This window comes from Melanerpes formicivorus, unplaced genomic scaffold (assembly GCF_026170545.1).
Source record: "Melanerpes formicivorus ecotype bairdi unplaced genomic scaffold, bMelFor1.0.p_v2 SCAF_1999, whole genome shotgun sequence".
Taxonomy (NCBI): domain Eukaryota; kingdom Metazoa; phylum Chordata; class Aves; order Piciformes; family Picidae; genus Melanerpes; species Melanerpes formicivorus.
In genome coordinates this window covers 5162-28527 of record NW_027144350.1, presented here as the reverse complement: position 1 = coordinate 28527, position 23366 = coordinate 5162, and the positions used below count along the sequence as shown (strand labels likewise).

Genomic DNA, 23366 nt, shown 5'->3' with positions numbered 1-23366 from the left:
CAGCCTTGGCCCCAATCCAGCCCCAGCCCTACCCCTACCTCAGCCCTAGCCCCAGCCCTGTCCGCAGCCCCAGCCCAGCCCCAGCCCTGTCCCAGCCTAGCCCCATCCCCAGCCCAGCCCCTGCCCCCAGCCCAGCCCCAGCCAAGCCCCACCCCCGGCCCCATCCCTGGCCCCAGCCCAGCCCTAGCCCAGCCCTGCCCCAGCCCCAGCCCTGCCCTAGCCCCAGCCCTGCACCGAACCCACCCCCAGCCCAGTCCAGCCCCTGCCCTGGACCCAGCCCCAGCCCAGCCCTAGCCCCAGCCCCAGCCTGGCCCCAGCCCTGTCCCGGCCCAGCCCCAGCCCCAGTCCAGCCCCTGCCCTGGACCCAGCCCCAGCCCAGCCCTAGCCCCAGCCCCAGCCCTGCCCCAGCCCAGCCACAGCCACAGCCCAGCCCCAGCCCTGGATCCAGCCCCAGTCACAACCCCGACCCCAGCCCAGCCCTAGCTCAGCCCCAGCCCCACCCTCAGCCCCAGCCCAGCTCCAGCCACAGCCCAGCCACAGCCCTGGACCCAGCCCCACCCCAGCCCCAGCCCTGCACCAACCCAGCCCCAGCCCAAGGCCCAGCCTCAAGCCTAGTCCTGCCCCAGCCTTGGCCCCAATCCAGCCCCAGCCCTACCCCTACCTCAGCCCTAGCCCCAGCCCTGTCCGCAGCCCCAGCCCAGCCCCAGCCCTGTCCCAGCCTAGCCCCATCCCCAGCCCCTGCCCTGGACCCAGCCCCAGCCCCACTCCAGCCTCATCCCCAGCCCAGGTCCAGCCCTGCCCCAGCCCAAGCCCCACCCCCGGCCCCAGCCTCTGCCCCAGCCCAACCCCAGGCCCAGCCCTGCCCCAGCCCAACCCCAGCCCCAGCCCAGCCCCCAGCCCTGGCCCTGCCCCAGCCCAACCCCAGACCCAGCCCTGCCCCAGCCCAACCCCAGCCCCAGCCCAGCCCCCAGCCCCAGCCCTGCCCCAGCCTAACCCCAGTGTGGCCGGTTGACGTTGCCCCCCTTAAGAAAGGGAATATGGTGGACGGAAGTTGGTAAACAGAAAGAATAATCTAAACTATTTCATTGGTGAACTGGGAGTGAACTGGGAGTGAACTGGGAGTGAACTGGGCACTCTGGTACTTCTATCTTTAGTCTTGCTTCCGCCTCTCCACGGTGCAGCAGCTCTCTTTCTCTGCTCGGCTTTCTGCCAAGGCCTCGGCCTTGAAGACCAGATAGAATCCGGTATTAACTCCCTTCCAATTAACATGAACTGCTTCTAACATTTTTTTTCCTCTCTTTTCTTTCTCTTTCTATCCCATTCTGGGGAAAGGGGGGGTAGAGAGGGGAGAGCAGAGGTGGGGAACCCCCTCTGCCGAGGGGGGGGTCACTCTCATTTCTGTGTTACTCTGTTGTATATCTTTGTATATATTGTAGATATTGTAAATTTGTAAATATTCCCCTGCATACCCTACATTGCTTTGTAAATATAGCTCCACTGCTTTGCTAATTCAGCTTGTGAGTTTTTTTTTCCTTCAAGTTTCTTTCCCTTTGCTTTACAAGGGGGAAGGGAGGAGGCTTCTTGGCCTTACCCTTCCACCCCATGACATTTTTTTTATTGGCGCCCAACGTGGGGCAGATAATTAGTTTAATTTATTCCTTGATTGATTTAGTGTTTTCCAGCTGAATTAGCAAACATGAAGGTATTGTGGTTTGTGGAGCGATTATTCTTTTCAAATTTTGGGGCTCTGGTTTACAGATATTGTTTGGGTTTGATTTTGGATTACCTGGGTAAATATTTGGTGTGGACAATTTATATGTGGGTTATGTATAGAGTTAAATTATGGGATGGAAAATGTATTAATTTATTATGGCCAGTGAGATACAGGAATGTTACCTCCACCACTCTCCCAATTGAGATAAAGGGTTTTAGGATTCCACCTGAGGAGAGAGTAACTTTAGGTGATGCCTGGGATCCAAAGGTGATTTATGTGATGTGTATAATTCTGCTGCTGGTGATAACTAATGTGTTTTCTCTGTATTCCTTGTGGCGAGAGAAAAAGTTGTCCAGAGCTTGTTTTGTTATTAAAACTAGATCAAAAAGAAAACGCCATGGCTCTCGATCAGTCCCAGAGTCATCTAGTGATGAGGACTGTGGAGAACCTGTGTCAGTTAAAAAGAAGGCTAAAAAGTTAATTGGTAAAGCAGCTCTAAATGACTTTGCTGATTCTGGCAAGCAGCCAAGGGCATCGGCTGGTATCAACATGGCACCTACTCCTTCTCCTACTCCTTCTCCTTCTTCTTCTTCTCCGTCGGCCATTAACGGAGCAACGTCACTTCCACCCACTCCCTCGGTGGGACCGGAAGTCACTGCCCCAGAAGCTGATTTATCTCAGGACCTGTCAGCTTCCATTAAGGTGGCTGTAAATTCAAACACAGCTCCAGTTAAGGTGGCTTCTTTAAAGACTAGAGGTGGAAAGGGCAAAGATGGAGAAGAAGAGGTGGAGACTGATCCTGGTGAGGGGCCCTCTACTCTAAAAGATCCTGCTGAGGAGGAAGAGAAGGTTTGTTTTAAAGATCTAGCTAACCTAGTGAGATCAAAGCAGGATAGAGATGAAGTTAGGAAAGCAGCTGGCAAAGGTGGTTCTCAGCTTAAAGAGATCCTTAGGAGAATGACAGCAGGATTATATGGGCAAAAAATTCAGGGAGACGAAGATGAAGATGATATTTTGGAGTGTTCTTCTCCACGGGAGGAATTGCGAAACGTCCGTAAAGACTTCACCAGGGCAGATAAGGAGCCAGTTCTAGCTTGGCTTAGTAGGTGTTATGATACAGGTGCTTCAGCTCTAACAGTTGGAGACAAGTCAGCAGCTCAGTTAGGAACTCTCTCAAGGGACAATGGAATAGATAGGCATCTAGGCGAAGCTCTCGGTAAGGTTAATCTGTGGATACGCCTTTTAATGGCGGTTGCCCTGAGATACCCTTCCCGAGATGATCTTTCCTGGAATCCTAAACCCTGGACTACCATAGATGAGGGAATTAAGCGCTTGAGAGAATTTGCTGTTAGAGAGCTACTCTATGGTGAACATGAAACTCTGAATCCTGATGACATTCCTGTGGGTATTGGTCTTGCTAAAAAGATCATCAAACTTGCTCCTTCTAATTATGCAAACATTCTGGCAAGTAGGATTGTATCAAGAAGTTATGGTGGAGCTTCTCCTGCAGTTGGCCAATTCAGTGATCAAATGAGACAATTGGAGGATAGCATGACACGTGGTTCTTTGGTTTCGGCCATTAAAACGATGTCTGGTGATATACAGAATTGCATAAGAGAGTTAAAAGATGAATTTAGAAATTCCATATCCCAATTGGCACAAAGGGATAATTTCAATTCTTCCTCCAGGTGGATACAAGTTTCATCTGTGAGGAATACACGTCCTCCAAGGAGGTCATTCCAAAACAGGACGTTCCAAAACAGGTCGTTCCAAAACAGACCACCAAGGCAATCACGTAGAACTATTTGGATAACTCTGCGTGATCAGTTTGGTGAGAACATGAACCGCTGGGATGGCCAACCAACTTCTAATCTTTTCAGGAGACTGAGGGAATTGCAAAGTGGCAGAACCCAAGGTAGCAATACCAGAAGGGTAGCTGTTACTTCCACAGTTCCCCAGAACGACTCTTATGGCTCCAACAGTGGCTCCAGTTATAACATGCAAAGTTATAACCCTGCAAACTATGTGCAATGCACACGTGCGCATGTTCCCCATAACTAGGGGTGCCCTGCCTCCCGCCAGGGGGAGGAGAGGGATAACAGAGATAACAGAATCTATTGGGATGTGTACATCCAGTGGCCTGGCACTTCACAATTTCGGAAGTACAGGGCCTTGGTTGACACAGGAGCTCAGTGCACCATAATACCATCAAAGTATCAGGGATCAGAGTCTATAACTATTTTGGGAGTCACTGGTGGATCTCAAGAGTTAAGTAAGGTAGAGGCTAATATAAGTCTAACTGGTAAACAATGGAGGAAGCATACAGTTGTGACTGGACCTGATGCACCTTGTATTTTGGGAATTGATTTTCTAAGAGAAGGGCGTTTCAAAGACCCTAGAGGTTACAAATGGGCTTTTGGAGTAGCTTCTATAGAAATTGATGGACAAAAATTGAAGCTGTCTGCTAGACCTGAGCTTTCTGATGAATCTGCAGTTGTGGGACAACATAAGATACAGGACATTAAATTGCCGGTTGCTTCTCAGACTGTGCATCACAGACAATACAGAACCAACCGTGACTCTTTGTTGCCCATTCAGAATCTGATTCGTCAGTTGGAGAGTCAGAAAGTCGTCAGCAAAACTCATTCACCTTTCAACAGTCCAGTGTGGCCTGTGCAGAAGCAGAATGGAGACTGGCGTCTGACGGTAGACTACCGAGCCCTGAATGAGGTGACACCACCTATGAGTGCAGCAGTACCAGACATGATGGAGCTACAGTATGAGCTGGAATCCAAAGTGGCCAAATGGTATGCTACCATAGACATTGCTAATGCATTTTTCTCTATTCCCATAGCAGAGGAATGCAGGCCTCAGTTTGCTTTCACCTGGAGAGGAATCCAGTACACTTTCAACAGACTGCCAATGGGCTGGATCCACAGCTCAAGCATCTGTCATGCAGTGATCCACGATGCTCTGGAGAAAGGCGGTGCTCCAGAACACATCCAGTTCATCGATGATATCATCGTCTGGGGTAAAACTGCTGAGGAAGTCTTCAAGAAAGGTAACAAAATCATTGACATTCTTCTGAATGCAGGTTTTGCCATCAAACGAGACAAGGTGAAAGGACCTACCACAGAGATTCAATTTCTGGGAGTGCGGTGGCAGGATGGACGCCGACACATTCCAGTGGATGTGGTAAATAGAGTCTCTACCATGGCAAGTCCCACAAACAAGCAGAAGACCCTACGTTTCTTGGGGATAGTGGGATTTTGGAGACTGCACATTCCTGGATACAGTCAGATTGTGAAACCTCTGTATGATGTGACTCGAAAGAGAAACCATTTCCACTGGGGACCTGAACAACAAGCAGCCTTTGACCAGATAAAGCAAGAGGTAGTTCAAGCAATGGGTCTGGGACCTGTCCGAGATGGTCCAGACATTAAGAACATTTTGTACACGGCTGCAAGTGACAATGGTCCAACCTGGTGCTTGTGGCAAAAAGCTCCAGGTGAGACACGTGGACGACCTCTTGGTTTCTGGAGTCGAGGTTACAGAGGTTCAGAGGCTAATTATACTCCAACAGAGAAAGAAATTTTAGCTGCCTATGAAGGAGTAAAAGCATCTTCTGAAGTGATTGGAACTGAATCACAACTTCTCTTAGCTCCCAGATTACCAGTTTTGAATTGGATGTTCAAAGGCAAAGGCTCCACACCACATCATGCCACACACTCAACCTGGTCTAAGTGGATGGCTCTGATAACACAGAGAGCTCGAATGGGAAATCTTGAAAGACCTGGTCTAGTGGAGGTGATCTCAAGTTGGCCTGAAGGCATCAACTGTGCTAAACCTCCAGAGGAGAAAGTAACTCGTGCTGAGGAAGCTCCTCCTTACAATGACATTTCTGATGATGAAAAGAAATATGCTTTGTTCACAGACGGTTCCTGTCGTCTTGTTGGAAACAAGCGAAGGTGGAAGTCTGTGATGCCGAATTTTGCCCCAAAAGGCGAGAATAACTGCCTAAGAGACTCAGTTTAAGTCAGATAGACAGGAGGTATTTTTATTAGCAACACGTTGGAGAAATCACTAAATGGATTTCTCCCTTTCCCGTAACAAAAGCATGTCTCTTATGCAGTTTTGGATGTAGTATTGCATCAGATCATATACATAATCATATCTTTGCATACATATTCATAGGGGGCGTGGTGTAGGCGGAGCGTGGGCGGGGACATCTCTTTTGAGGATCTTCTTGGTGGTCATTCCGGTGGCCTTCATCATGGGCAGGGGTCTCCTGATGAGTCTTCCTCTTTAAACTTTTGAACTCCTTTCCTAATTTGGTCAATTCCCGGTGTGCCTGGCTTGGTTCCGCTGACTTGACAAGGCTCTTAGGGTCAGTTTGACCTTGTTGGCTCTGAATCATGCTTGCCCTAATAGTTCTTATCAGTCCTTATTCCTTATCTCCTTTTTCTGACACAGTGTCCCATGCCTTAGCCAATTTATTGCTCTATCTGGTTTATGCTTTCTTCAATTGCTTCACATTCTATGTTTTAACCCATTATTTCTCGAAAGCTATCTGTTTTGGGGCTTCATTTCCCCCCTTTTTCTTATAACTTACGAATTCTTTCGTCAAATTCTAATCCTATAGGGCGCTGATACGCTCGTACCATAGCCCAAACCATTTGGGTCCTTTTCATTATGATTCTTAGTCTCCGCCACATACAAATATTTGTGAGAGTTAATAGTAACAGAACTACAATTACTATTAGCATTGGGTGCACCAGATAGTTGAAGACCTGTGTAGCTGTTGGGGAGTATCCTGTAAAGATGTCCCACCAATGATGCTGGCCTACTTGTTCTACTTCGGTCAGGACATCTTTTATTTTTTCTGAATTATGTTCTACCTGCCATACCATTCGTTTAGTTGTTTGATTCACCTTTTGCACCAATTTCTTCACTTTAGGATGTGCAAGCATCGCTTTAAGAATTTTGACGTCCATCCCTATTTGTAATTTCGGTATCTCTTGATATAGGTTAAAATCTGCGTTAATTAGCTGTTGAGTAGTTATTGGGACAGTATAATGAAAATCACAACCCACTATCTTGGTGAAGTTGCACACAGAGAAGTTAGTATTGTTAGTCTCCTCTTGGCAATTATCTATAGTGACATTGTCACAAGCTGTCCTCACGCAAGCACACCCATTCCCTATATAGTAAACTTGTGATTGTGTTCTATTATGTGAAAGCATTTCAAAGGTACATACACTATTTTCGACATCTAAGCATAAGTCTACTACAGCGTTGTCGCAAACATAGCCTAATTGTCCTCTGGGAATCATGCCTCTGTGCTAACTGATTGCCACCTATTTTTGGTATAATCATAACTGGCCCATTTTCACTGGACTAAAGGTAATTAGGTTATGTTTAGAGGCTGGCATCAAGGGTCGAATTGTTAATACTAGCTGCCTTGTTTTTCCTTCCACTGGGATTTGGTCTCTCTTGTATGCTACCATGGAGGGCTGATGCCATACTTTACTCATGTATGGCTGATTGTTACGTAAGGCATAAACCTCGAAATAGGGTCCCTTCTCTCCCCTCTCCGGGTGGATACACTGGTGTGCATGAGACCATGGGTCTATTGGGGCAGAGCCTTGGGGAAGAGCTATACTTATCGAGAGTCCAATGATCAGAGTTGTAAAGGTTTGAGGTGGAGTCAGGATCATGGCGTCTGCTCTTCTTGTTTGTTCTCCGGAGCTTTCTTGACTCGTGAATAATGGATCCACGTAGGTCGCTCCTTGATCCGAACCGCGGTGAAGGTAGTCAGCAGCACTTGGAAAGGTCCTTCCCACTTCTCTTGTAGGGGTTTCACTAAAAGATTCTTAACATACACCCAATCACCGGGATTAAACGGATGCAATTTGCAATCAGGTTGTTTAGGTTGGTGCTCTATCACCACAGTAGCATTTTTGTCGAACTGTTTTCCCACCGTAATTACATAATCATAAATGTACTGATCACCGATTTGGCCTATAGCATCCCCATTCATGACTTGCATAGCATAAGGTCTACCATACAAAATTTCAAATGGGCTTAACTTTTCTTTTGATCTTGGTTTGACTCTCAGCCTCAGTAGAGCAATAGGCAGAGCTTGATACCACTGCAAATTAGTCTCCTGACATATTTTGGCAATTTGCTGTTTAATAAGATGATTCATCTTTTCCACTTGCCCACTGGCCTGTGGACGGTAAGGCGTGTGTAATTGCCATTTGATTTGTAATGCTTTGCTTATTGCTCTCACTGCTTTTGCACAGAAATGTGTACCCCTATCCGAAGAAATGCTCTTCGGTACTCCAAACCGTGGAATAATTTCATTCAACAGTACTTTAGTTACTTCTCTTTCCTTATTTGTCCTGCAAGGGAATGCTTCAGGCCATCCAGAAAACGTATCAGTTAATACCAACAAATACCGAAACCCCCCTTTTCTTGGGAGTTCAGAAAAATCAATTTGCCATACTTCACCTGGGAATTTACCTCGATTTATGGCTCCTTGGTGTACCTTGGTTCCCGTATTCGGGTTGTTTTTCAGACACCGCTCGCACTGGGATGTAACATGTTTTATAGTAGTAAATAATTTCGGTCCTGCTATCCTGGTTTGCAAATATTGGTAAAGCGAATCTAGACCCCAATGGGCCTTCTCATGTTCTGCCTTTACAAACTGCCACATCACGTTTCCTGGTATTACTAACTGTCCTGTTTCCAATTGACCCCAACCATTTTCTAATATTTTGCCCTTATTTCTTCGTATCCACCTATGATCTGATTCCTGGTAATCTGGCTGGATGTTGGTATCCAGCTCTCCTGGTATTAGGGCCGTTATTTTCACTTCCCTAGTCCTCGTGGCAGCCAATTTAGCTTCTGTATCTGCCTTCCTGTTTCCTATTTCTGGAATAGTGTTACCTTTCAAATGTCCCTTACAATGCATTATGGCCACTTGTGCTGGGAGTTGGACCGCCTCTAGCAATCGCAGAACCTCCTCTGCATGTTTGACCGTTTTTCCTTGTGTAGTCAACAGTCCTCTTTCTTTCCAAATGGCTCCATGAGCATGTACAATGGAAAAGGCATATTTAGAGTCTGTCCATATATTAATTTGCATGTTCTCCGCCAATTCCAGGGCTCGAGTCAGAGCTATCAGTTCTGCCTTTTGAGCTGAGGTCCCTGCAGGCAAGGGGTTCGACTCAATTACCCTTTCTGTAGTAGTGACTGCATAGCCAGCCATTCTTACTCCTCGTTTCACGAAGCTGCTGCCATCTGAGAACCAGTTATCCGCATCTTCGAACGGCTCTTCTTTGAGATCCGGGCGACTGGAGTAGACTGCTTCAATTGTTTCCAGGCAGTCATGTTCGATGGGTTCTGCTGGGTCTCTTCCTTCTAGAAATGAAGCTGGGTTCACAATGTTAGTTACCTGAATGGTTATGTCATCTGATTCAGCCAGGATGGCCTGGTATTTTAGGAATCTGGAAGGCGACAGCCAATGGTTGCCTTTCTGTTCCAGCACAGCTGACACAGTGTGAGACACTAACACAGTCATCTTTTGACCCAACGTGAGCTTCCTGGCCTCTTCTATGTTAATTATTACTGCGGCCACTGCCCTCAGACAGCCTGGCCATCCTTTACTTACTTCATCCAATCGCTTGGAGAAGTAGGCCACAGCTCTCTTGTGTGGTCCCAATTGCTGTGCTAGGACTCCTAGGGCCATCCCTTGTCGCTCATGGGAGAACAGCCAGAATGGTTTTGATACATCTGGGAGACCTAAGGCCGGTGCTCTCATTAGCTCCAGCTTCAACTTCTTGAAGGCCCCTTCTGCCTCGGGAGTCCAAACTAGGACGTTCTTAGTCTCCTTCAACAAATCATACAGTGGTTTAGCGAGTATCCCGTACTGGTAGATCCACAGCCGACACCAACCTGTCATCCCCAGAAAGGTGCGCAGATCTCTCACCGTCTCTGGTTTAGGTATCTGGCAGATGGCCTCTTTCCTAGCTGCTCCCAGGGATCGCTGTCCTCTGGAGACTTCGTATCCCAGGTACACCACCTCTTTTTGCACCAGCTGTGCTTTCTGTTGAGAAACTCGATATCCACTTAAACCCAGGAAATTTAACAAGGAAATAGTCCATTCAATGCATTCTTCCTCTGTCATTGTTGCTATTAGGAGGTCGTCTACGTACTGCAGAAGGGTGCCATCTCCCAGCGGCCTTTCCCACTGTTCTAATTCTTTGGCTAACTGGTTCCCAAAAATCGTGGGGGAATTGCACCATCCTTGGGGCAATACCGTCCAGGTAAGTTGAGTCTTTCTTCCTCTATCTACAGATTCCCACTCAAAGGCAAAAATCTTTTGACTCTCAGGAGCTAAGGGAAGGCAGAAGAATGCGTCTTTTAAATCTAATACGGTGAACCAGGCCAAATTATCCTTCAGTCTAGTTAAAAGTGTGTATGGATTAGCAACTACCGGATGTAATGTCTTGGTTATTTCGTTTACTGCTCTCAGATCCTGAACTAGTCTATAGGCTCCATTAGGTTTCTTTACTGGCAGGATTGGTGTATTAAAATCTGATTCGCATTCTACCAATAACCCCAGTTCCAAAAACCTTTTGATTATGGGCTCGATCCCCTTCCTGTCTTCTATCCTCAGGGGGTATTGTGTTCTTATCACCGGTTTTGCCCCAACTTTAAGTTCAACAACAATCGGTACTGCTTGTTTTGATTTTCCAGGTATATCAGTAGCCCACACTAATGGGTACGTCTTGTTCAGGAATTGAAATTGTGATTCTCAGGTTTAGGTTCCACACAACTGATCGTTAGGCTTAGAGCTGTAATCAGTTGTTCCTCATTTACTTGTAATTCCAATTTGTCTTTGTTGAACTTTATTATGGCTCCCAAGTTCTCCAATAGGTCTCTCCCCAATAAGGGCTTTGGCGAATTTGGTAAATACAGGAACTGATGAATTCCCATTTGTTTCCCAATTTTGTATTTAATGGGTTTCAAAAAGTAAGCCTTTTCTGGTTGGCCTGTTGCTCCCACAACTTGTACAAATTCATCACTTTTAGGTACCAATTCCTGATTTAAAACCGAAAAAGTTGCTCCCGTATCAATCAAAAAGTTCAATTCCTTTTTACCTTCCCCTAGCTCCATTTTAACCAGTGGGTCTGCTAGGGTATGGCCCACCGGTCCTCCTTTTTCTTCTCCTCAATCTCTCTATTATTGTATACTTTCCATGCCTCATTCAGCAGTGTCTCTAGGTTTTTATTTGCTGGATGCTCAAGATTTTGTAATTTCTTCCTGACGTCTGGGTTACTCTGTCCCATCATCAACCCTAACAAGTGCTGTTTCCCTTCTTCTATTGCTGGGTCCAGGGGTGTGTATTGTCTCATCGCTGCCCTAAGTCTATCCAAAAACTCTGATGGGGTCTCATCCTTTCCCTGCCTGATGTCATATAGCATTGACCAATTGATAGCCTTAGGGATCGCATTACGCAAGCCCATCGCTATCAGTTTTCTATACTGCATTAGCTGTTGATAGTGCTCGGCATTGCCCGGGTCCCATTCTGGTTTACTGCTGGGAAAATTATCTTCTAGTCTTCCTGATAATCTTCATTTTCCCCTCCTATCTCTATTACACCATCCATCCGATTCTCGTCCTGCGTCTGTCGCCCTTTTTGTATCTGCTGGCTCCTATCCTGTCCCGGGCTGCTGTCCCTCTCATCCTCTGCTCCCCTCCCATTTCTCTCATCCTTTATCTGAATTACTATATTAAGTTGTTCTCTGCCCCCCTTTTTGCATGTCTCGTTATCATCCTTCTCACTATATCTCAATTCAGAGACATCGCCTCTCAGTTTAGAGACGCCGCTCCCCAGTGAGTTACTTTTGTCCCCAGTCCTTGGTGTGCTGGTTTCCATTCTACAAACGTCTCCACTTCTGGATGTGTTGTTATCCCCATATGGACTGAACTCGGGCAGGCTACGTGTCTCCCTTTGGCTCTCTGCTCCTGACGGACTGCCTTCCTCCCTTTCGACTTCTAGTCTGGGTGGGCTGTCAGCATCCATGTAGCTCCCCGACCCCTGTGGACTATCTAGTAAATAGTGTTATAATTAGTTGTTCCCTCCGGTGGCCATTTCTCATTGTCATCTAACTTATACAATGGCCACCACTGTGTACAATATTTAAGGAGTGTCTTTTTACTTATGCTTCCCCCTGGAATCCCTCCCAAGTCCTTCCAGTGCTTTAGGATACATCCTAAGGGGGTTTTCATATTTACGTCCTTACTCTGTCGCCCTCCCATGGCTGTTCCCGGAATAGTCTCTTTCTCCCGCAAGCACTATATGCCAATATATATTTTAACACTTCATACACACAATTTCCAATCGCTTTGTCCGTTTCCGACCTGGCTTCTCACGAAGAACAGGAAATGTGGATCAGGACTCCTTCTCGCTTCGCAGCGATGCTGCGTCTCATTCACTCACACTCTTACGCATTCATCCAAACTGTCCTACCTTTCCGGTCTATCAGAGTACACTGCTTTACCACGAGATGTCGCTGGCCAACCGTATAGTACCGATACTAGTCAGCTTCGGGCTGTCAGCTGTAAACCAAGGTACGGTTTGCAGATGATATCACAATAAATTCTTACACACAAAAGAGATTACAGTTAACACAAAATACCGAGTCCTTGCGTCTTATTAAATTACGAGATTCTTGCAGACAACATAACAATGTTAGTCAAAAGTATAACACAAATGTATCTTCTCAGAAGCAAAGCAACAACATTAAGATGAAAGAGAAACATACACCCGATTAACAAACACCCAGTGGGGACTCGAACCCCGATTTCCAGTGGGGACTCGAACCCCTATTTCCAGTGGGGACTCAAACCCCTATATACGGGACTTTGTCAGGGCGTCCCCGGGCTTTCCCATCAGGTGACCACGTCTGGTCCCCGTTCCTCAGTCAAAGCGCTTTATCCCAAAATCAATAAACAATTAAAATACCTCTTGATTGGAGCAGGAGATGCAGGTAACCCTTCGTCCACCAACGAGCGCTGGTCTGGGGGGGGTCTCTTCTGACAAAAAGTCGTCAGGGGCGCCCAGAGGGTCCTGGCCCCGGACCCGGCTCGGGAGGACCCCTTAAGGTCTGGATCTCCTGTCTGGCTCCTGGCTGGCTCGCCAGAAAATGATGCCGAATTTTGCCCCAAAAGGCGAGAATAACTGCCTAAGAGACTCAGTTTAAGTCAGATAGACAGGAGGTATTTTTATTAGCAACGCGTTGGAGAAATCACTAAATGGATTTCTCCCTTTCCCGTAACAAAAGCATGTCTTTTATACAGTTTTGGATGTAGTATTGCATCAGATCATATACATAATCTGTCAAGGGGAGATTGGACGTGGCACTTGGTGCCATGGTCTAGTCATGGGGTCTGCGGTGTCAGGTTGGACTCGGTGATCCTCGAGGTCCTTTCCAACCCAAGTGATACTGTGATACTGTGATACTGTGATAATCATATCTTTGCATACATATTCATAGGGGGCGTGGTGTAGGCGGAACGTGGGCGGGGACATCTCTTTTGAGGATCTTCTTGGTGGTCATTCCGGTGGCCTTCATCATGGGCAGGGGTCTCCTGATGAGTCTTCCTCCTTAAACTTTTGAACTCCTTTCCTAATTTGGTCAATTCCCGGTGTGCCTGGCTTGGTTCCGCTGACTTGACAAGGCTCTTAGGGTCAGTTTGACCTTGTTGGCTCTGAATCATGCTTGCCCTAATAGTTCTTATCAGTCCTTATTCCTTATCTCCTTTTTCTGACACAGTGTCCCATGCCTTAGCCAATTTATTGCTCTATCTGGTTTATGCTTTCTTCAATTGCTTCACATTCTATGTTTTAACCCATTATTTCTCGAAAGCTATCTGTTTTGGGGCTTCATCTCCAGTGTGGAGTCCAACACGCCGAGTTGCAGAGGCAAAGGATGGAGAAGGAGAATCCAGTCAGTTCGCAGAGGTAAAAGCTGTCCAGCTAGCTCTTGACGTAGCTGAACATGAGAGATGGCCAAAGCTTTATCTCTACACCGACTCATGGATGGTAGCCAATGCTCTATGGGGTTGGCTAAAGAACTGGAAGAAGAGTGGTTGGCAGAGGAAAGGAAAACCCATTTGGGCAGCCAACCTGTGGCAGGACATTGCTGACCGAATCGAGAGAATTCCAGTGAAAGTGAGACACATCATGCTCACATTCCTAAGAGCAAAGCTACTGAGGAACAGCAACACAACCATCAGGCAGATCTAGCTGCAAGAGTTTCTCAAGTAGACATGGACTCTAATCTTGATCTTGACTGGAAACACCGAGGTGAGATATTCTTAGCTCGGTGGGCTCACGATTCGTCAGGACATCAAGGCAGAGATGCAACATACCAATGGGCTCGTGACAGATCCATAGACATTTCCATGGATGCTATCACACAAGTCATCCATGACTGTGACATTTGTGCTGCTATTAAGCAGGCAAAACGACTTAAGCCCTTGTGGTATGGTGACAGATGGTCCAAGTACAAGTATGGTGAAGCTTGGCAGATTGACTACATCACTCTACCACGTTCTCGTTCTGGTAAGCAATACGTGCTTACTATGGTAGAGGCAAACACTGGATGGTTGGAAACTTATCCAGTTCCACATGCAACTCCAGAGAGGATTGAGTCAGACAACGGAACTCATTTCAAGAACAACCTTGTAAAGAACTGGGCAAAAGAGCACGGTATTGAGTGGATATTCCATATTCCCTACTATGCACCAGCTTCAGGGAAGATTGAACGCTACAACGGTTTGTTGAAGACCACTCTCAAAGCCATGGGGGGTGGATCTTTGAAAAACTGGGAAAAGCATTTAGCACAAGCAACCTGGCTGGTAAATAGCAGAGGTTCAGTGAACCGAGCTGGACCTGCACATTCAGATTTGCTACAGAAAGTAGAAGGTGATAGAGTTCCTGTTGTTAGAGAAAAGAATCTGTTAGGTAAAACTGTTTGGGTATTTTCACCCTCAGGAGAGGCTAAACCTGTCCGAGGGGTGGTTTCAGCTGAAGGTCCGGGTCACACTTATTGGGTAATGCAAGAGAATGGTGAAATTCAGTGTATTCCACAAAGAAATTTAGCTTTAGCTGTAAGAAGTTAATTTCAAACGGTTGTATAGCTACATCGTGTCCAAAGGAAGAATCAACGAGGAAATCTACGGTGCACGAACCCTGAGAACCCTGAGAGCCCTGAGGCAACTAAGAGACCCTGAGAATCCCTGTTTCCCTTTTCTTCGCTTCGTCGGTGAAGAAATGAACTGTTTTCCATTTTTCTCATTTTCTGATTTTCTTGGACTTTTGAATCATCTACATCTGAGCATAGCCGGAATGGACTATGAACTTTACTTAAAAACTGTGAATATTGTCTTGGATTGGATGGACAGTGTGAACAGCCAATGAAATTGTTTAGAAGGGGTGGACTGTGACCGTTTGAGGCTGTCCCCTTAAGAAAGGCAATATGGTGGAAGGATGTTTGTAAACGAAAAGAACGGATCTAAACTAATTTCATTGGTAGATTGGGAGGAAGCACCTTCTGAACTGGGAGTGCAGCAGGGTATCTTGGGCTTTCCTTCACTTTTCCAGTTTAGTTCTGTCTTCCCCTCCTTCAGCAGCAGCAGCTGTTTCTGGGCTTTCGGCCAAGGCTTGACCTTGAAACTGATAAACTGCAAGGCCTGTATTAACCGCTTTCCAATTAACACATAACTGCTTCTAACTTTTTCCTCTTTTCTCTCTTTTCTAACCCACTCTGGGGAAAGGGGGAGAGGGGAAAGCAGAGGTGGGGGAACCCCCTCAGCAGAGGGGGGAACTCTCATTTCTGTGCTACTTTGTTGTATATTTCTGTATATACTGTAAATATTGTAAATTTGTATATATTCCCCTGCGTTTCCCTGCTTTGTAAATATACAGCACCCATTGCTCTGCTAATTCAGCTGTGACTTTTTTTTTCCTTTCCCTTCAATTTTTCCTTCCCTTTACTTTATAGGGGGGAGGGAGGAGGATTTTTGGCCTTACCCTTCCAACCCTACAACACCTACCCTTACCTGCCTTCCCCTGCCCTCCCCTGCTCTACCTTGCTCTGCCTTGCCCTGCCCTGCCCTGCCCTAACTTGCCCTACCCTGCCTTCCCTGGCCCTGCCCTGCCATGCACTCCCCTGCCTTGCCCTGTACAATCCTCCCCAACCCTGCCCTGCCTTGCCCTGCCCAGCCCTATCTTGCCCAGCCCTGCTTTGCCCTGCCTTGCCATGCCCTTCCTTGCCCTGCCCTGAGCTGCCTTCCTCTGCCTTACCCTTCCCTGCTTTACCCTCCCCTGCCCTACCATGCCTTACCATACCCTGACAAGCCCTACCTTGCCCTGCCCTGCCTTGCCCTGCCCTGCCTTGCCCTGTCCTGCCCTGCCATGCCTTGCCCTATGCTACCCTGCCCTGCCTTCCCTTGCCCTACCTTTCCCTGCCTTCCCCAGCCCTGCCTTGCCCTTTCTTGCCCTGTGTTTCACTGCCCTACCGTGCCTTGCACTTCCTTGCCCAGCCCTGCCTTGCCCTGCCCTGCCTTGCCCTGTCTGGCCCTGCTTTTGCAGCCCTGCCCTGCCTTCCCCTGCCCTCCCCTGCCCTACCTTTCCCTGCCTTCCGCAACCCTACCCTGCTTTTTCTTGCTCTTGCTTGCCCTGCCCTACCTTGCCCTACCCTGCCTTGCAGTGACCTGCCCTGCCCTGCCTTGCCCGACCCTGCCCTGCCCTGCCCAGACCTGCCCTGCCCTACCTTGCCCTGCCCTGTCTTGCCCTGCCCTGCCCTGCCCTGCCTTACCCTGCCCTGCCCTGCCTTGCCCTGCCCTGCCCTGCCTTTCCCTGCCTTACTCTGCCTTGTCCTGCCCTGCCCTACCTTGCCCTGCCCTGCCTCGCCCTGCCCTACCCTGCCCTGCTCTGCTTTGCCCTGCCCTACCTTGCACTGATCTTCCTTGCCCTGCCGTGTCTTGCCCTTCCTTGCACTGCTCTGCCTTGCCCGTCCTTTCCCTGCTCTGCCTTGCCCTTCCTTGCGCTGCCCTGCCCTGCCCTGACCTATCTTGCCCAGCCCTGCCCGGCCCAGTCCTGCCCTGCCTTGCCCTGCCTTGCCCTGACCTGCCTTGCCCTGTCCGGCCCTGCCTTCACTGCCCTGACCTGCCTGACCTTGCCCTGCCCAGCCTTACAGTGACCTGCCCTGCCCTGCCTTTCCAGCGCTGCTCTGCCCTGCCCTGCCTTGCCCTGCCTTGCCCAGCCCTTCCTTGCCCTGCCCTAAACTGCCCTCCTCTGCTTTGCTCTCCCCTGCCCAGCCCTGCCCTATCCTGTCTTGCCATGCCCTGCTATCCCCTGCTTTGCCCTGTCCTGCTCTGCCCTGCCCTGCCTTGCCCAGCCCTGCCTTGCCCAGCCCTGCCCAGCCCAGCCCTGCCCTGCCTTGCCCTGCCTTTCTCTGCCCTTCCTTGCCCTTTCTGGCCCTCCCTTCGCTGCCCTGCCCTGCCCGAACTTGCCCTGACCTGCCCGACCTTGCCCTGACCTGCCCTGCCCTACCCTGCCCTGCACTCCCCTGCCCTGCCCTGCCTTGCCCTGTCTGGCCCTGCCTTCACTGCCCTGCCCTGCCTGACCTTGCCCTGCCCAGCCTTACAGTGACCTGCCCTGCCCTGCCTTTCCAGCACTGCTCTGCCCTGCCCTGCCTTGCCCTGCCTTGCCCTGCCTTGCCCAGCCCTTCCTTGCCCTGCCCTAAACTGCCCTCCTCTGCTTTGCTCTCCCCTGCCCAGCCCTGCCCTATCCTGTCTTGCCATGCCCTGCTATCCCCTGCTTTGCCCTGCCCTGCCCTGCCCTGCCCTGCCTTGCCCAGCCCTGCCTTGCCCAGCCCTGCCCAGCCCAGCCCTGCCCTGCCTTGCCCTGCCTTTCTCTGCCCTTCCTTGCCCTTTCTGGCCCTCCCTTCGCTGCCCTGCCCTGTCTGACCTTGCCCTGACCTGCCCTGCCCTACCCTGCCCTGCACTCCCCTGCCCTGCACTCCCCTGCCTTGCCCTGTACAATCCTCTCCAACCCTGCCCAGCCTTGCCCTGCCCTTCCCTGCCTTACCCTGCCTTGCCTTACCCCACCTTGCCCTGCTCTGCCTTGCCCTACCTTCCCCTGCCCTGCCTTGCCCTAGCCTGTGTTGCACTACCTTACACTGCCTTACCCAGCCCAGCCCTGCTCTGCCCTGCTATGCCCTACCTTGCCCTGCTCTGACTTGCCCTACCTTGCACAGCCCTGCCTTGCCCTGCCCTGCCTTGCCCTGCCCAGCCCTGCCTTGCCCTGCCCTGCCTTGCCCTGCCCTGCCTTACCCTGCCCTGCCCTGCCTTACCCTGCCCTGCCCTGCCTCACCCAGCCCTTCCTTGCCCTGCCCTAACCTGCCCTGCTCTGCTTTGCTCTCCCCTGCCCAGCACGCCTTATCCTGTCTTGCCAATTCCTGCTATCCCCTGTATTGCTCTACCCTGCCCTGCCCTGCCCTGCTTTCCCTAGCCCTGGCCTGCCCTGCACTCCCCTGCCTTGCCTTGCCCAATCCTGCCCATCCCTGCCCTGCCCTGCCCTGCTCTGCCCTGCCTTGCCTTGTCTTGCCCTGTCCTGACCTGCCCTGCCTTACTCTGTGCTACAATGCCTTGCTCTGCCTTATTCTGCTCTGCATTGCCCTCCCCTGCCTTGCTCTGCCCTGCTCTGCCCTACCTTGCTCTGCCCTGTCTAGCCCTCCCTTGCCCAGCCCTGCCCTGCTGTGCCTTGCCCTGCCCTACCTTGCCCTAGCCTGTGTTGCACTTCCTTACACTGCCCTGCCCTGCCCTACCTTGCCCTGCCCTGCCTTACCTTGCCCTGCCCTGCCTTTCCCTGCCTTACCCTGCCTTGCCTTGCCCTGTCCTGCCCTGCCCTGCCCTGCCTTGCCCTGCCCTACCTGCGGCTGGGGGCAGGGGTGTGGTCGGGGCTGGGGCAGGTCTGGGCCGGGGCTGGGGCTGGGGCAGGGTTGGGCTGGAGGCTGGGCTGGGGCTGGGGCTGGGACCAGGGCTGGGGCCTGGGCTGGGGTAGGGCTGGGGCTGTGCTGGGGGCTGGGGTTGGAGCTGGGGCCGGGGCTGGAGCCGGGGCTGGGGGCTGGGATGGGGCTGAAACTGGAGGCTGTGCTGGGGCTGAGCAGGGGCTGGGGCTGGGGCTGGGGCCTGGGCTGCGGTAGGGCTGGGGCAGGGCTGGGGCTGGGCTGGGGGCTGGGGACAGACTGGGGCTGGGGCTGGGGTCGGGGCTGTTGGCTGGGCCGGAGCTCGGGCAGGGCTGGGGCCGGGGCTGGGCTGGGTCTTAGCTGGGGCTGGGGGCTGGAGGCTGGGCTGGGGCAGGGCTGGGGGCTGGAGCCGGGGCTGGGGCTGGGCTGGGGCTGAGCTGGGGCCGGGGCTAGGGCAGGTCCGGGGCTGGGGCTGGGGCTAGGGCCGTGGCTGGGGCTGGGGCTGGGCTGGGGCTGGGGCAGGACTGGGGCAGTTCTGGGCTGGGCTGGGGCCGGGGCTGGGGCTGGGGGCTGGGAAGTGATGGGGCTGGGGCAGGGTTGGGACCGGGCTGGGGCTGGGGCTGGGGCCGGGGCTGGGGCAGGACTGGGGCAGTTCTGGGCTGGGCTGGGGCCGGGGCTGGGGGCTGGGAAGTGATGGGGCTGGGGCAGGGTTGGGACCGGGCTGGGGTCGGGGCTGGGGCCGGGGCTGGGGCTGGGGCTGGGGCCGGGGCTAGGATCAAGGCTTGGGCAGGGCTGGGGCCAGGGCTGTGGCCTGTGGCTAAGGCTGGGGCAGGGCTGGGGGTAGGGCTGGGGCTGAGCTGGGGTGGGCTGGGGGCAGGGCTGGGGCCGGGGCTGGGGCAGGGGGTGGGGACGGAGCTGGGACAGGGCCGGGGTCAGGGCTGGGGCTGGGGCTGAGGCTGAGCTGGGTGCAGGGCTGGGGCGGGGGATGGGGCAGGGCTAGGGCCGGGGCTAGGGCAGGGCTGGGGCAGGCACTGGGCTGGGGGTTGGTCTGGGGCTGGGGCAGTGTGGCAATGCCAGTGATGAGCAGTGTGAGCAATCTGGCAGTGCAGGCCTAGAGCCTGACATGGTGGTAGGCCATGCTCACCATAAATGCAGAGTCAGCTAGCAGTGGAGCAAAACAGTGCTGTGCCTGCAGCATGGAACTAAAACAAGACACTGGTAGCTATAAACATGGACAGTTATCTTGGGACAACAGGACATGCACCTGCATCAACAACCTCGTTGTGTCGTTAGTAGTTGGACCAATCATCTGTAACAGTGCAATGTGTGGTCACTCAGAGGGAACCAATGAAGCTGTGCCAACGAGGCTCTCCGAGTTTATATAAGTTGTAGCAGTTGCCTTGCTACACACTTCTGCCTTTCCTGTCTCCTGTTTCTTCTACACTTTACTGTGCTATACTTGCACTACAGGCCTACTCCATAGGCCTGCACCTCAGGCCTACACCATCGGCCTGCAACACTGGAACAATAAAGGAACAATACTCGATCACATTGCTCAGCTGTATTGATTCCCAATCTCCGTCGTCCTACATCTGGCGCCCGAATAAAGCTGAACTCATGGACAAGGGATCCTCGGACTACAATACTGATCGACTCAGCACAGAGAGGTACGTCTGAGCGATACAGAAAGCCGGTCGGACAGCACTGCCCCGGTGCTGGAAAAATTAGCAGCGCATGCTCAAAAAGGAAGTGAATCTCACCCTGGCCCGGTGAGCGACCTGAGGAGGGGCAAGGGGAAGCACGACACCACAGAAGAGGCTGTGCTAAACGCCTTCCACCTATCCTCTCTGTGAGAGGTATTACTGGCAATTCTGGGATCGTAAAAGGGCTATTAGCCTGTGCCCAGAGTCATCCCCAAGGCAATAAGCTTTTACTTCCGAAGCATGGGACGAAATTGCAGCCCAGCTGTGGGATGAGGTGCTAAATGCTTAAAAAAGCAGCTTTTCGCTATAGCACCGTGTGACAGATCGTCACGGACATTGCAATCGAAAAAAGCAGAGCAGGGTACTCCCGATTCAGCTGCTGCGGCGTTTGGTTCTAACCGAGACGAGAAAGAGAGACTCGGAAGGCACACCCCACCCTCTGCCCCCCCCCCCCCCCGCACATCATCTGCCGCTCCATCAGCATCCTCCACAATTTCAATTGCCCACTACTCCTTCTACATGAATCGCAGCTCTTTATTACCATCCTTTTGCGCGGAAATATCTGCTCCTGCCACGTCAGTAGCGGCAGAAGCGAATCCTGATCGAACTGATAAGGCGTGCAAAATCAAAATGGAGGTCACTACGTATGAAGAATTAGAGAGGGGAGATGCCACGTCCGCCATCTTGGCAAGCACAGCGTGTTTATTACATACCACCACCACTGTTTGCCCCAAGCAGAGAAAGAGCCATAAAAAAGCGGCGAAACCTGTGGCTCGGCGTTTTCGATCCCCTTCAACAACATCTTCCTCTGATACCGCCAGCGACGGCTCGGACTTGGGAGACGAGAGGTCCGACGCTGGGAGCCCGGACAGCGGCAACTCTGTCCTGCAACTCCTCTTGGAAAAGATGGAGCGCCTACTCCAGCAGCGCCTACCCCAGCAGCGCCTACTCCAGCAGCGCCTACTCCAGCAGTGCCTACCCCAGCAGCGCCTACTCCAGCAGTGCCCCCCGCCCCAGCAGCTCTCTTGGTGATGACCCCTATGCCGGTGGCCCCGGCAGCTCCGGAGTGGGTCTCCGTCCCGGCGGTTCCAGTGATAGTCTCCATCCCCGCGGCCCTCCCCTTGGCGATGGTCCTGGTGGCCGCAGCCTCCCTGGCAGCTTTCCTAGCAATGGCCCCCATGCTGGTGGCCCCGGCGGCTCCGGCGCGGGTTCCTGTCCCGGCAGTTTCACCCGCTACACCCCCCTGGCCTCCTACATTCCAGTCATTATCATCAGAGTATAGCCTCAGACGGAGATTTCAATTGAGTCCCGATGGGGCGATCGGGAGGAGGGAGGGACAGGGAACTGTCCCACTGCGCTGGTGGAAAGGTATTGTGGGAAATGTAGTCACAGATGGAGAAGGTTAACAATGACTATGGTAATCTGAACTGACTAATGTTCTTTAACAGAAGCTAGACAAGCCATAGCTACCTATGGGCTACAGTCAGGATTTAGTGATCAAAGTGGCCCACCATCCAGGACAATAACTCTGATCCTGTGTTTCTTATTACTGAGCAGGGTCTAACAGGGACACTTGGTTCCTTTGTCAATACCATCCCTTACATACGACATTCAATACTAGTTCAGACCTGACTCACGATATGAAGGTAGAAATGTGGATATTTTGGAATTTGACAATGCTAATGAAGAAACTAAAGAGGTTCTCAGCATTTTATCAACAGGTGCCACTGCCTCATGACTGCAGGACCACAATGAATGAAGGCATCGACAAGCAGCAATATATCTAGCTACGGCCATAGAAAGCAGTCTTGAAATCATCATGCCTCTGAGAAACCTAGGTACCTTAAAGTGTCTGACTGTTGGACAGACTCAAAAGGGTCACAGATCTAATCATTTTACTCGAGATCGTCGCAGAAGCTGCTCCTGCAGCGTGAATATACCCCGCACGACGACACCAAACCAGGGTCCTTGGACCGCGCCCCTCCCCCCCCCCTTCCCCCAGCCCCCCCCCGGCAGCTCACAGCAGACCTGACAACAGCCGCATATCTCCTTTTGAATCCACAAAGCGTTGTCGAGTTTAACTGGCATGGTCCTTTGGGTCACAGACTCTCTGCTCTGTTAATTGACAGACGGCAGTCTATCTTTAGACAGGGCATTCTTATAATTCCTGGTTCAATACATTCTGATTATGACTGGGCTATAAAAATTATGCTCGATACCATTGCCTCTCCTGTTAGCACTCTTGTTGGGACAGAAATTGCTTAGTTAATACCATCTGAGTCCCGAGTGCCTAAAACTTCTAACAGGATCCAAGGGCAAAAAGGCTCAGGTTCCACCGATATGCCTAATACCTTATTAGCCCTAAAAATCCAAAAGGGAAAACTGGAACAGATTTTATCTGTCAGACACCCTTGTGGACAAATTATACAATTTTCAATTATTATGGATACTGGAGACGATGTCATCATTATACCTAGTCATAAATGGAATGGTCACTAGCCATTGCTTATGGCAAATTTTGAAGTCATGTGTTTAAAAGGTATCCAAACAACCTGGGTTAGCAAAGAGCCAGTGCAATTAGCTTTCAACTACAGCAAATCAATCACTGTAAGACCGTACATGTTAACCCTTCCAGTTGCTCTATTGGGCTGATATGCCTTAAGTCAACTAGGAGCAAAACTTGTTACCGTTCCTTCTTTGTAGTGGTTACTGATCAGCAACCAATCCTCAAATTAAAATGGAAAACACATGATCCAGTATGGGTGGAACAATGGTCGTTCAGACACGATAGGCTGCAAGTCGTTAAGACCCTAATACAGAAACAATAGCAACTAGGTCACTCCTTGCTAGCCACCCACCCTTACCCCCACCCCCAGAAAAGGGAGGATTTTCTAGTACTACTCT

General features: G+C 51.0%; 1 long non-coding RNA gene across 1 annotated transcript; it reads right to left on the bottom strand.

The window, feature by feature from the left end:
- Window positions 1-7491: 7491 nt before the first annotated feature.
- LOC137461387 (uncharacterized) lies at window positions 7492-12819 on the bottom strand. The gene is made up of 3 exons (XR_010993361.1): window positions 12747-12819; window positions 12252-12340; window positions 7492-7586 (listed from the first exon to the last, which is right to left on the bottom strand). It is a non-coding gene; the product is annotated as an uncharacterized lncRNA (long non-coding RNA).
- Window positions 12820-23366: the final 10547 nt, after the last annotated feature.